At 35.8% G+C, this 13,751-nt stretch overlaps 1 long non-coding RNA gene across 1 annotated transcript in view; it reads left to right on the top strand.

Moving 5' to 3' along the window:
• Positions 1 to 1,441: 1,441 nt before the first annotated feature.
• Positions 1,442 to 13,751, top strand: part of LOC140498510 (uncharacterized) — a 39,222-nt gene continuing 26,912 nt past the window's right edge. The window contains exon 1 of the long non-coding RNA XR_011965119.1: positions 1,442 to 1,522. This is a non-coding gene — a long non-coding RNA (uncharacterized lncRNA). The remainder of the gene's footprint in view (positions 1,523 to 13,751) is intronic.

The following is a 13,751-nucleotide window of genomic DNA, read 5'->3' as shown; positions in this document are numbered from 1 at the left end:
TTAAGGAGGCCTGTTTGTGATTTGTTTAATGGAGTTGGTTTATGGAAAGGGTGAAGGCTTGGGGATGGTGTTGCAATCTGCATTGTTATTGTGTATAGATTTCTGTTACTATGATGGATTTAGCTTTCTGGCATGTGAATAAATATTTTGGTTCTGCCTTCCATGTGGAGAGTCTGTGGCATTGCACGATTCAGAATTGTGCCAGAATATTCATGGTCACCTTAGGGGCTGTGAATATCACATTGGCGCTACAATGAGTTACAAATATCATCTTCCCATGTAGTATTGTAAACAGTTTAACCTTATGAAAATCCTCATAATTTGTTTCCTGTTGAACCTTTTATCCTTCTCTTGAGTCTTATATTTGAAAGTGAAATTTTCTATTCAGCTCTGGTCTTTTCATAAAGAATATGTAAAAATCCTTTATCTTGTTGAATATTCATTTTTTCCCCTTTAAGGATTATACTCAGTTTTGCTGAGTAGATGGTTCTCATTTGTAATCCTAGCTCCTTTGCCCTCTGGAATATCATATTCCAAGCCCTCCAATCCTTTAATGTAAAAACTGCTAAATCTGTTATCCTGAGTGTGACTCCACAATACCTGACTTGTTTCTTTCTGACTACTTTCAATTTTCTCTCCTTGGCCTGGGAACTCTGGAATTTGGCTATAATATTCCTGGTTGTTTTCATTCAGGATTTCATTCAGGAGGTGATCAGTGGATTCTTTCAATTTGACTTTACCCTCTGATTTGAGAATATCAGAGCAGTTTCCCCAGATAATTTCTTAAAAGATGATATCTAGGCTCATGATTTTCAGGTAGTCTGAAAATCTTTAAATTATATCTCTGGGATCTATTTTTCAGGTCAGTTGTTTTTACACTAAGGTATATCACATTGTCTTTTATTTCTTCATTCTTTTTGCTTTATTTTACTGCTTCTTAGTTTCTCTTGAAATCCTTAGCTTCCATTTTCTCCATTCTAATTGTGAAGGGATTATTTTCTTCAGTGAGTTTTTGGACCTCTTTTTCCATTTGTCTGACTCTGCTTTTTAAGACATTCTTCTTGGCTTTTTGGACCTCTTTTGTCATTTATCCTAGTTTGTTTTTAAGGTATTATTTTCTTCAGTATTTGTGTGTGTGGGTGGGTGTGTCCTTCACTTTTTCATGATTTCCTTGTATCACTCTCATTTCTCTTCCTAATTTTTCTTCTACCTCTCTTACTTGATTTTCAAAATCCTTTTTGAGCTCTTCCATGACCTGAGACCAGTTCATATTTTTCTTTGAGATTTTGGATGGAGGAGCTTTGACTTTGTTGTCTTCTGACTCTGTGTTTTGATCTTCCTTGTCACCATAGTAACGTTCATAGTCATAGTTTTATTTTTCCATTGTTTGCTCATTTTCCCAGCCTACTACTTGACGTTTAACTATTTGTTAAAGAAGGCCTCTGCTTCCACGGTGGAGGGTGCACTGTTCCAAGCTTCAGGGATTTTGTGCAGCTGTTTCCAGAGGTACTTCCAGGGACCTGTAAGTTTTCAGGTTTTCCAAGGTGGTATGATCTAAGGAGAGGTTTTTACTTCTCTCCTGGCCTGTGCTCTTGTTTGTGAGACACCATGACCACTCTTTCTTGTCCTCAAAATATAAGGAAAGTTCTCCCTCCACTGCTGCTATAAGCTCTCCTATGCCAATGTTGTTCCTTGGCCTTGGATTGACCCCCAGGACTGCAACTTTGATGTGAGTATGGGTAAAGCAACAGAATACTGCCTCAACACTAGCAAAGAGAGTCCTATAATCTCCTCTTGATGAATTGTTTGTCCCCTTACCATTTGTGGACTGGAAAACCCAGAAACAGCTGCCAGTGATGATTCAGTCACTCCCATGGCCTGTTTCTGTATCATTGATGCTGTGTTGGGCTGGCAGGGCCTGCACTGAACTGTGCTCCACTCACAACATGGCCTCACAGACCTTCCTTCTGACCTTCTAAGTTGTCTCTGGTGTCTGTGTACTGAGAGGTCCAGAAACCCCAGCAGCTGCCAACAATTCAGTTGCCCTGAAGCCTGTTCCAGGCTTATTGGGGCCTGGTCTATACTAGTGAAGCCTGAACTGGACTGCATTCTTCTCTTAGCCTTGTGCAATAGACCTTTCCTACCAGCCTTGTAAATTGTCTTGTGCTGAAAATTTGTTTCACTCCATCTTTTTATTTGTTCTTCTTCTCTACAATGTGTTCAGAGTCATTTTAAAAATGTATTTGGAGGGGTTTGGAGGAGAGCTCAAGTGAGACCCTGACTTTACTCAGCCATACTTGACTCTGCCCCATAACTCTGCTTTCAATTCTAAATTATATGCCACCTCAAATTCCTTTAGAATTTAGGTAGTATATACAACTTGTACTTGTTTTACATTATGTTAATAAGAGGAAGAGGAGGACCTCAGGGGCTGGAGATACTAATGAATTATGAATTCCAGGGTTAATGTGCTCTTGGTTAATAAGGTAGGGCATACTAGGGGAAAGATAAAGTCCAGAGCAATGAAAACCGGGAGAACTGTGTCATCTTCACATTTCATACACATACATATATAAATGTATGTACATATGTCATTTATGCCTCATTGAAATAGCTGGTAAAATTATTCAATAGCATAGTGTCAAAGACAGATCCCTGAGTTACTCCATTAAAGACTTCTTTCTAAACAGATATAGACTTATTAATGACTATTCTTTGTGTCAGCATTCTGTCTTGATTAGATCACATTTTGATGATTTAACTAAACTCTGGCCACTATAATGATTCCCACAAAGGTGAAATGCCTTTTTATGCCGTGTAACAATCAGTTAAAGAAAATAGGAAAGAATCTGGAGAAGAGAAAATTTAGCAGGATCATGATAACTACCCTCAAAGATTTAAAGGACTGTTATGTGGAAAAGTAATTGTACTTTCTCTGCTTAACCCTAGAAGAGAGAAGTGAGATGGAAGCTATGATGAGTAAATTGCAAAGAGGAAAATTTAGGCTTGATGTAAGGAATAACTTCATAACAATTAAAACTATTGTAAGGTGGAAAAGTAGCCTAGGAGTTAAAGCATTACTTTTTGATGCTTGAAACAAAGTCTAGAAGACAACGTTTCAGGAATCCTTCTGTAGGTATGTGTTGACTTAAATAAATGGTTGATAACTTTCTTATATCATGGACCACTTTGCCAATCTTATGAATCCTCTTGTCAGAATGATAGTTTTGGATACATAATATAAAATATGTAAGATCACAAGAGAACCAATTTTGCTGAAATATGGTTGTAAAATTATTTAAAAATAAAGTCAATGGGACCTGAAGTTATGAACCCCAATTTAGATAGTCCCTGAGATGCTATGCAAACAACCTTAAAATACTGTCAATCTGTGACTTGGTAATCTATCATGTTGTTTCTATCACCAAATCCATGATCCTATAAGAACATTGAACACACATAAGAAATAATGTTGCTAACAGTGTTTTTGTTTACAGGGTAGATCAGAAGAACTCACTGAATAATTCAATGATCTGTCCTTATTTTCCAACAGTATGTGTATTATTTACATTAATATACTGTGATGATTAAAAAGGTCAAGAGACATGGTGTCTGGGTAATTTAGTTATTTTATTAATAAGGCCAATACATTTATTAGTAAAAGGTCATTTGGCTATATCTTTTAGACCAAAGGCAATTATGGTGGTGTGCTGAAGGTACACCTTCTTTTGGCAGAGGAGTGAGAATCAACTATGATAGTTTAACAATTACTGAGAAAAAGAATATTAAAATGAGAGACTGACAGTGACATCATATCACCCTTGGACAGAGAAACTATTTTTATTATCAGACCACCCCCAGCCTTGAATAATGTAGAGAAAAGAGTCTGTCTCCACCTAAATTTGATTAAATGGAATTTACCTTGGTCTAAAGAATCCTTGTAAAATTGAGGTGAGTCAGATAGAGGAAAAGTTTAGCTGACCTTCAGAGACTGAAGTTTTAAATAAAGTGAGGGAACTTTGGATTTCCCCAAATAATTTGTTATTAATAATCATTTCTCTCAACACATTGTAATGTCTCTTAGGAACTAGTCTCTAAGGATTTCTGTCACTAAAAAATAAATACTTTAAAAATCATTTTTATTCTTAGCTAAATTGATACAGATGCGCACAACACATTTTTGGCTTTTTTTTTTGTTTTTTTTTTGTTTTGTTGTTGTTGTTATGTTTTGTTTTCTGGAACCAGACACAGAACAGTTTTCACTTGGCAAGACCTGTTTGAATTCTGTTATTGTAGTCTTCAGGAATCAAGGGTTATATGCTTACCAACGTAAAGTGTCAAAGTAGAAATATTGTGAAAGAGAATACATAAAATGCATTCCATTTATTATTTAAATATTTTACAAATACTACTTTAAATGCTTAAAGGAGGCAACATGGAAGGTACACAATCCTTCTAAGAAAGAATAATGAGCTGGAGGGAAGTTAATATTGGTTTAGGTAGAATCTTATATAACCCACAAGACAGCACTGTTCATCTAAATGACCTGCACAAGTGTGTGACTGTGTGGTAAAATGGTATGAATAACATGGAAAGATAATTCAACTTTAGTGTAGGGAGAGCAGAGACAATTTTCACTTTTGTCTGGCCATTGGTGTATGATATACCTGAGTTATCTGAAGACCATATTTAATATTAGGATGTTGTTCATATTCCATTATCATTCTAGGAAGGATGTGAACAATTTTGGAGGCATTATTATTATGGCTTCCCACTATTTTGCCCATGAAGTGAGAAAAGTGCTTATCCTTTTTTATATCATGTTACTCACTGCCACATAATTATGCTCCAGCCAGGCAATGCTCCCTATTCAGCCCTTTACCATGTCTCCTCTATGTATCTGCTCACACCATTCTCTAAATATACAATTAGTCTAATTCTTCCTCCTTTATTTGTTGATAGTCTATCTATATTATTAGATCAAGTTAAATATCAACTCTTCCAAAAAGCCTGCTCTGCTTTCCTCCCCATTAATAGGAAATAAACTTTCTTTCCTTGTACCCCAAAGAACTCTGTAGCTTTATTTGTAATTGTGCTTACCATATTCTGTTTTATCTAAACATTTGTTTATGTCTTATAACTGTATTAGATTGTAATCTCCTTAAAAGAAAACAACCACATTTTAGTTGCTGGTCTGGTCTTTGAGTTGTCTCTCATATTTATTATAGTGTTCTGTGTGTTGCAGGAACTTCCTCTTGTTTCCTGTTATTGTTCCATTCATTTTATTTTTTTTCATTTTTTAAAGATTTTTAACAACTTTATTTATTTATTTTTAGATTTCGACATTCATTTCCACAAAATTTTGAGTTCCAAATTTTATCCCCATCTCTCCCCTCCCCCCACCTCATTCTGATTATGGCTTCCCTCAATATGCCCTCCCTTCTATCATACCCCACCCTTCCCTTATCCCCATCTTCTCTCTTTTCTTGTATGGCAAGATAAATTTCTATACCCCGTTACCTCTATTTCTTATTTGCTAGTTATATACAATAACAATTCTCAACTTTCATTTCTAATACTTTGAATTCCATCTTCCCTCCTTCCCTCCCTCCCCATCCATCCCCACTGAGAAGGCAAGCAATTCAATACAGGCTATATATGTGTCATTTTGTAAAAGACTTCCATAATACACATGATTCATGTTGTATGACTAACTATATTGCCCTCCATCCTACCCTGCCCCCCCTTTTTTTATTCTCTCATTTGTCTTCCCTTCTAACATCCCACTCACCCCACTTGCCCCCTTCTCCCCTACTTTCCTGTAGTGTAAGATAGACTTTTTCATTAAATTTAGTGAGCATGTTATTACCTCCTTAAGCCATATGTGAACTCTTCACTTTTCCCCTCTCACCTCTTCTCTTTTCTCCTCCATTGAAAAAGATTTTTCTTATCTCTTTTATGAGTGATAGTCTGCCCCATTCCATTTCTTCCTTTCTCCTCCCAATATTTTCCTCTCTCACCCCTTAATTTAATTTAATTTTTTTATTTTATTTTTTATGGATATCATTTCTTCTGATTCAACCCAACCTGTACTCTCTGTCTATATATATATATGTGTGTGTGTGTGTGTGTGTGTGTGTGTGATCCCTCCACCTACCTAAATACTGAGAAAAGTCTCAAGAGTTACAAATGTTAAGAATGTAAACAGTTCAACTTTAGAAAGTTCTTTATGATTTCTCTTTTCTGTTTACCTTTTCATTCTTCTCTTGATTCTTGCGCTTGAAAGTCAAATTTTCTATTCAGCTCTGGTCTTTTCATCATGAATGCTTGAAAGTCCTCTATTTCATTGAATGAAAATGTTTTTCCCTGAAGTATCATACTCAGCTTTGCTGGGTAGGTGATTCTTGGTTTTAATCCCAGTTCCTTTGACTTCTGGAATATCCTATTCTAAACCATTCAGTCCCTTAATGCAGATGCTGCCAGATCCTGTGTTTTCCTGATTGTTTCTTTCTAGCTGCTTGCAATACTTTCTTCTTGATCTGGGAACTCTGAAATTTGGCCCCAAATTTGGTTTTGTTTTGCAATTTCTTGGTTTATCTTATAGTCATTAGCTTCCCTGAACTTCACTCTCATTTTTAAAGAACTGTTTTGTTCAGTGAGCTTTTGAACCTCTTTTTCCATTTGGCTAATTCTGCTTTTTAAAGCCTTCTTCTCCTCATTGGTTTTTTGCAACTCTTTTTCCAGTTCAGTAAGCCTATTTTGAAAGGTGTTATTTTTCTGAGCATTTTTTTGGTTCTCCTTTGGCAAGCTGCTAACTCGCTTTTCAAGTTCTTCTATGGTCTGAGCCTATTTCATATTCATTTCAGAGGCACTGGAGGCAGAAGCCTTAACTTCCTCTGATAGTATGCATTGTTCTTCCTCATCCCAAAGGATGGAAGGAGATACCTGTTCACCAAGAAAGTAAACTTCTATGGTCTTACTTTTTCCCCCTTTTTTGGGCATTTTCCCAGCTAGTTACTTGACTTCTGAATCCTTTGTCAAGAAGAGGGTCCTAGTGCTCCTCCTCCCCCCAGGACCCTGATCAGGGCTGTGGTTCAGATCAGCTACTCCATTCCCCCAGTGGCTTTTGGTGGGAGCGGGGCCACCACTGAGGTCTGAGATTCAGATCCCCTACTCAGTTCCCCAGAAGCTTTAAAGTGAGCTGCTTGGACAATAGACCCAGACTACTTCTGAGGCCAGCATAGCCACCTGCCTGCTGCTGCTGCTGCTACACCTGCCTCTGCTTCTGCCTGGGGCCTGTGCTGGGAAGACCCTGCTCCCCTCTCGCCTAGCTGAGAAAATTCTCCCACACTGACCTATGAAGCTTTCTTTGTCACTTGTGGGTTGAGGGATCTGGGACCCTCCCTGCTGGGGATTCTGCCCCAGAGGCCTGTACTGGTCGTGTTCCTCCCAGTGCTGTGCAGCCAGGGCTGGGCTCTGCTCTGTTCAGCCTCTGGTGGGATAGACCTTTATTCTTGGCCTTCCAGGTTACCTTTGGCTGGAAATCTCTTTCACTCTGTCATTCTGTGGCTTCTGATGCTCTAGAATTTGTTGAGAGTCATTTTTTACAGGTATTTTGTAGGCTGTGGGGGAAGTGCTAGAGTATATGCATCTTTCTACTCTGCCATCTTCTGTTCCATTCATTTTAGAGCTGGGATCAAGGTTTCAAGAATTCTTCTTACTGAGGCCACATCTCAAATCTTGTCTGGTCTGAAGCCTATGGTAAATTCAGGTAGAAGATGAACATTAACTATTGTTAGAGGATCTAAATATTTGACAAAGAGTTATGATTTTCTGAATTAGCATCTGAATACTTTCATACATATCTCTCTTGCCTTATTTTTAAATGTCTCTGCTTAAGTGGAGCCAATGTTACAGCTGACTAGAGCAAAAAAAAAGATTATTTTTAAAGCACCTGCTAAGGACAACTATAGAAAAATTCTAGTCTAGTTGCATCCAGAGTCAACATTTTCAGACTGTGAAATTTGGAATGAATAAATTTTCTGTATTTCTCATTATATGCATAGATTAGAAAGAAGTATATACTTTAAAACTATTAGCTATAGAAATTAGCACATTTTCAAGCACTGGAAGAAACGATTCTAGGCCTAAAATAAATCAAGAAATGAATCTATAAAAAAATAGACAGCAGACATAAAAGAAATTTAATTAATCTCACATTACATTTTAATTACCATTTGATTATCCTTTCACGGCAATTTGTATTTATGGGAATCAGAAAATGCATTTGGAACTGGCAAAAGGCTACATTGTTTTAGCTTAATGATACAGGGTTGATTGGGAGAAAACATGCTTAACTAGAAATTGGTAAGTAGGACAATATTGTGGAATGAAATATGGTATATAGTATTTTATTCTCAACAAGATGACTAAAGATATATAGAAGCTGAGATTTAGAGCTGGAAAAGATATTGAATATCCAGTCCAATTCCCTTATTTTCAGATAAGAAAATGATGCAAAAAGAAGTTGACTTTCCCAAAGTTTCATTGGTAGTAAGTGGCAGAGATGATATTTGAACCCAGGTCATCTGAGTCCAAATCAATACTTTTTTTGACTGTTGAACTATATCTCCCTAATGATGCATAAGAATCATTTTTTAATTCATAGGGAAAACTAAAAAGGACAAGGTACAGAAAGAAACACTGTCTTATTCACTAAACAACTGAAAGACACCGTAACAGAGGACTAGTGATTGCTTTTTGTGGGGGACAGAGTCAAGCAAAGGGGCCTAACAGAGCAGCCATGACTCTCAGTGTTCCAAAATAATGGAGAAGCTTGTCATGGGGGAAAAGACATTTAAGAGGTAATTCTGAAATTTTAAGAGAAAAAGAAAACCAGGAACCTTAACATTATACATTGACTGATTAAAAACAACAATATAATGGTGAAAAAAAGAACTTTGTTTCTGATTTCTTTGTAATTGTACTGTTGTAATGTAAGAGTTACATCAACTGACCTCTGTGCTGATCCATTGGTGCATATACTTGGACAGACAATGAAGGTAAACAATGGATTAAACTTACCATTGAATAGAAGGGAGAGAATGGACCAGATTTCATTTGGAAAACTACAAAATTTCAATTGCTTTCAATGAGCTTAAACTTTTCTATATTACAAACCATCATGAAAGGTCAATAAGCTCCTCTCTGTCTATGGATCATCCACCACCACAACCTCCAAAGAATCAAAAAAGTTTTGAAGGAAATTCAAAGGGACACTATATGGATTTAGATAAGCTGAAGCATATTACCAACGATGATTTACACATAAGAAGTGGTCTAGTCCTTTGGATAGCTTAAAAGAAGACTTACAGATGAATGGGAGGTCCTCTATTAAGGATTAGTTGGAGGCCATGGATAAGAATCATGTTGGTGGAAAAAAGTAGCAATCTGTGTCACTAGAGTGAAAATCTATTTTAATGAAATCACTTATCCAATGAGACATTCTACAATTTCAGTTCTTCAAATTACTCTCAAATACCAGCTAAATCCATTTCTGTAATGCAAAAAAAAAGAGATGAAAATAAATTTACTTTAATAAGTAAATAAAAGAAGTTCTGGATGAAAAAATAAACATGCACCAACTGGTTCCTGGCAATTTCCATCATACAATAGATAACTGTTGAGCACTTTGTCATTTCACCGTATAACACCTTCTTTGTTACTTGAATATAACATTCCTTTTCTCTAAAATTTCAAAAGTCATTATATGTTAAAAATCAAATAGATTATTTTAGGCTAAAAGAAAATTGATATGGACAGGATACTTTTGTCCAGAGAAAATTATGTTCCCTGGTCACTAATTACAACGTCTTAAAACTGGAATTTTCAGAATTCAAAGTGTTTTGACATAATATTTCATTTGATTTTTACAATTCAGTAAGAAATATAGGGAAAGTTTTATCATCCTCATTTCTTCAATTTTATAAATAAGAAAAAAAATCCAACTATTAAGGCACAGGCAGTTGAACTTAAGGAGAAACTGAAGCAAGAGTATGTATGGATCTGTACAACTCATTGAAATTATAGAAAAGTTAGCTAAAATGAATAATGGCTAGTAAATAGATTTTCTTTTGTTGATAAAAAAGTTTTCTGAATTCCTAGCTCCCTTCAGGTCTTTGCTTAAGTACCTGCTCTTAAAAAAACCTTTCTTGACACCTTTAGGTTGTCACATAGTTTAGCTGACCCCAATTAAGAGTAGGTACAGACATTCTAAATAATAAGTGGAAGGGAACAAATAATATAAATAATAACTTTTATTTAAAAGATAATCATAAGAATAAGAAAATATAGTAAAATTCATGGCTTGTAGGTAGTCTTTGGATGAAAATGTATGTTTTACAACAAAACAACAACAAAAACAAACAAAGCACTTACTTTACCATTATCATCTTCTTTGATCAATATAAATGTGATTAATAGAAAAAAAGAGGATTAACTGAGTATGTCATTTTAAATACTAAGAAATGACCAGAATAAAAATATCCCACCCGAGCATAAAGAAAATCAATCAAATAATCAATCAATAATAAAAGTAATATGGAATTAATACATAAAACTAAGAGCTCCTTGTTAAAGATTAATATATTGATAGATAAATTACAGGACCTTAAGGAAGGCTCAGTCTAAGAAACCACATACTTTCAAGATCTAGAGTATTCTATTCTAGGGCAAAGTTTATCACTGCGCTCTGATAGTCTCAGATTTGTAGGCTCCCACACCTGGTTTTGGGCATCACCTGGTTCCTCTCCTCCTGTGTCAGCTAGAAATCCCAACATTGTCAGAGCAATAAAGCTTTGTACCAACCTGTGGTTCAAGCTCCCTGCCTTGGTTACTCAGTAGAGGAAGTTTATCTTGGGGAACAGTTCTCAGGAGCAGAGAAAAAAGGCCAGTCATGCTGAAGATTATAGAATCAAGCTTTCTCTTCTTTTCATGCATTTACAGTCTCCTACAACCCTCCCACTTTCTATAGGATAGTTGACTAGAACTCTTCTGAGTGATTATGGATCATATTTAAAACACTGCAATTTTCTTAGGAATGTTGTAATCATCACAATTTCCATTTAAAACAGGAACATCTGGAAGACCTCATCTATAAAAACGCTCTTTTATTTTGTACTCTGTAATCAGTACAAGAGATTAATGAACGAGGAGATGAGGGCAAGAAACTTGGTTAAAAAAAAATTTCAGAGAATTCTCTGTTCCATACCTGGATTGGTACTAATAATTAAAGTGTTATAAAAATTTCTCCATTGTTGTTTCATTTTCTGAGGATTTTATAGGATTTTGATATACAGATAGGATACATTTTATTGAATAAGAGAATTCAAGATACTATTTTGCTGTACTGAATTAAATACTTTTTAAAAATAGCCAAAATAATCATGGTGAGATTCTGTACTTACCTTTCAGACAATTGTGAAAATGTCAGGGTTAACCCATTAGATAAGGATTGCATTTTGAGAGTAAAAATGTATGTCTAAGTTTATATATTTCGTTTAAAATCCATGTGCCTCACGTAATTTTCTGTTCTGTCTTCTGTAACCATCACAATGACTGTGGAAACTAAATAGTTCTGCAGAGGATAGAGGTATATGTTGTACTTTCCTTGATATCATAGATTGCCACAAACCTGTAATTTCAAACCAAGGTGCAACCCTGCTGGTCATGGGCTAAGAAGGTGATTGTACCTAAAACCCAGTCTTGTTGTGGGGCCTTAGTGAAATAACATATATAAAGCATTTGCAAACCTATGCCACTACTATTCTTGTGGCCATTGCTACTGCTACCACCACTGTTCAGTTCTGATTACTGGTGGAACCTACTGAGATCTCTGAATTTCCTGAACTCACAAGGTTGTTTGGATACTGATGTCTCAGAATACTCATTAACACAAAATCAGGGAAGGCAAACATGAGAGAGAAGAGTCATTCTCTATGTTTACAGATACTATGACTACATGGGAGATGTGACCATCTCTCTTCTTACCTGACTCTCAGAGGTAACTCAAAGTTATCCTGCCACTTTGAAGACACACAGGAAAGAGAATGGTGAAGGATACCTCATCCTTTTTCCATATTTATCTAATCAATTTCAGCTTAGCAACCCTTGAGTCATTGATTATTCTAGTTCTGCAGTCATAGAAGACCTTTTGTCACAGAATACTACCAGCCTCTCAATCACACATGACTGGAAATCCCAAACATCAACTTGGTAACTTGGATGGAAATTAGGCAGGAAATGGAATGGCTATACATTCTTCAAGGGCTGCCTTTTCCCGCTGCTCCTCTTGACAAATCTATTCATATTTTATCATTTCTTATTGTTTTATAAAAATGAAGAATTTTGTTTTACTTTCTCATTGCATGGCACATAATCTATTACTGGGATTGTCCTTGAAACCTTTCTAATATCTGTTGAACCTAAAAAAAGTGTGTTTTCTCCATGACAAAGCAGGAATAATATTGAATTTGGCATTGAGGGAACTTAGGCTCATGATTATCCCACTTAATTCCTCTATGTTCTTGGCAACTTAACTTCTTTGGTTCTCAGTTTTCTCATCTGTAAAACATGCTATTTAATTCAATGACCTTAACTCTATCCTATTTCCATTCACTAGCTATGAAGTCTCTGATCCTAAGTCACCTACATGTCAAGATGGGTCATTAGAGAAAGTCTTTGTGGAGTTTTCCTATACAGTATGAAAATCTCATTTAAATCAGTCCTGAGGTCAATTAAGTTTCTTCTACAATTCAGTACTTTTAATGATGGATAGTTCATTCTATTAAAAATACCCCAAGCCATTGCTGCATAGTTCCAATTGTTAGAAAGTATGTTGCTATATTAAACTTGAGACTTTTGTCTGGTTCTTCAAGATTTCTCTTTGGGAGAAGCAAAAAATAAAAAAAAAAAGTCTCTTCAGCCTTCAGTATGTTAACCCTTGATGTATTTGAAGGTAGTGTTTCTGCCTTCCCTTATTTTCTCCTTTTCTTGGTAAATGCACCTACTTCTTTTAATTTGTACTTGTTTGACATGATTCTCAGATATATTATCCTGGTTATGACTCTCTGATATATCCTAGTTTGTCTGGAATTGAATATAATATTCCAGATGTTGTCTGATCAGTGGGAATGAATTGGGCTTTAAATTGCCAGGAACTAAACATTATATTAATATACATCCTGGTAGAGTTGTTGTTATTGATGATGATATCATTTTTTGGATTTAGGAAACAAATTTTGTCATTTGTTCTTCTTATATTTGTAGTTAACTAAAATTCCCCAGACTTTGAAAGACAAGAACTCCTGTCAAGCTGTGACTCTCCGGGTTTCCTGGGAACAGTCCTCAATGTCAATGAGAAAGCAAAGTCAATACTAGGTGCTATCTCTTTAAATACCAAGGGGTTGGTTACATAAAGCAAACCAAAGCATGCAGTCCATAGTTACTCTAGAACTAATATTACCTGCTGTTTAAAGGTCTGAACCAGCTATCAAAAGTCAGGTCAGATTGTTTCCTACAACTGTGAAAAGAACAATCATCTTCATACAGTGAAGATTAATTCCATGAAATTGCATTTCTGCTTATCTGGGAGGATCTCCAACAGATAAAATCTAGCAAGAAGGCAGAAATCTTGCATTTCATCTTAGCGTTGGATGTTTATCACCTTTAGGCTTTGACACTATGAGAAAGAT

This window comes from Notamacropus eugenii, chromosome 4 (genome assembly GCF_028372415.1).
Source record: "Notamacropus eugenii isolate mMacEug1 chromosome 4, mMacEug1.pri_v2, whole genome shotgun sequence".
NCBI lineage: Eukaryota > Metazoa > Chordata > Mammalia > Diprotodontia > Macropodidae > Notamacropus > Notamacropus eugenii.
Note: the sequence above shows the minus strand (reverse complement) of the source record. Positions and strands in the feature narration are given on the sequence as shown.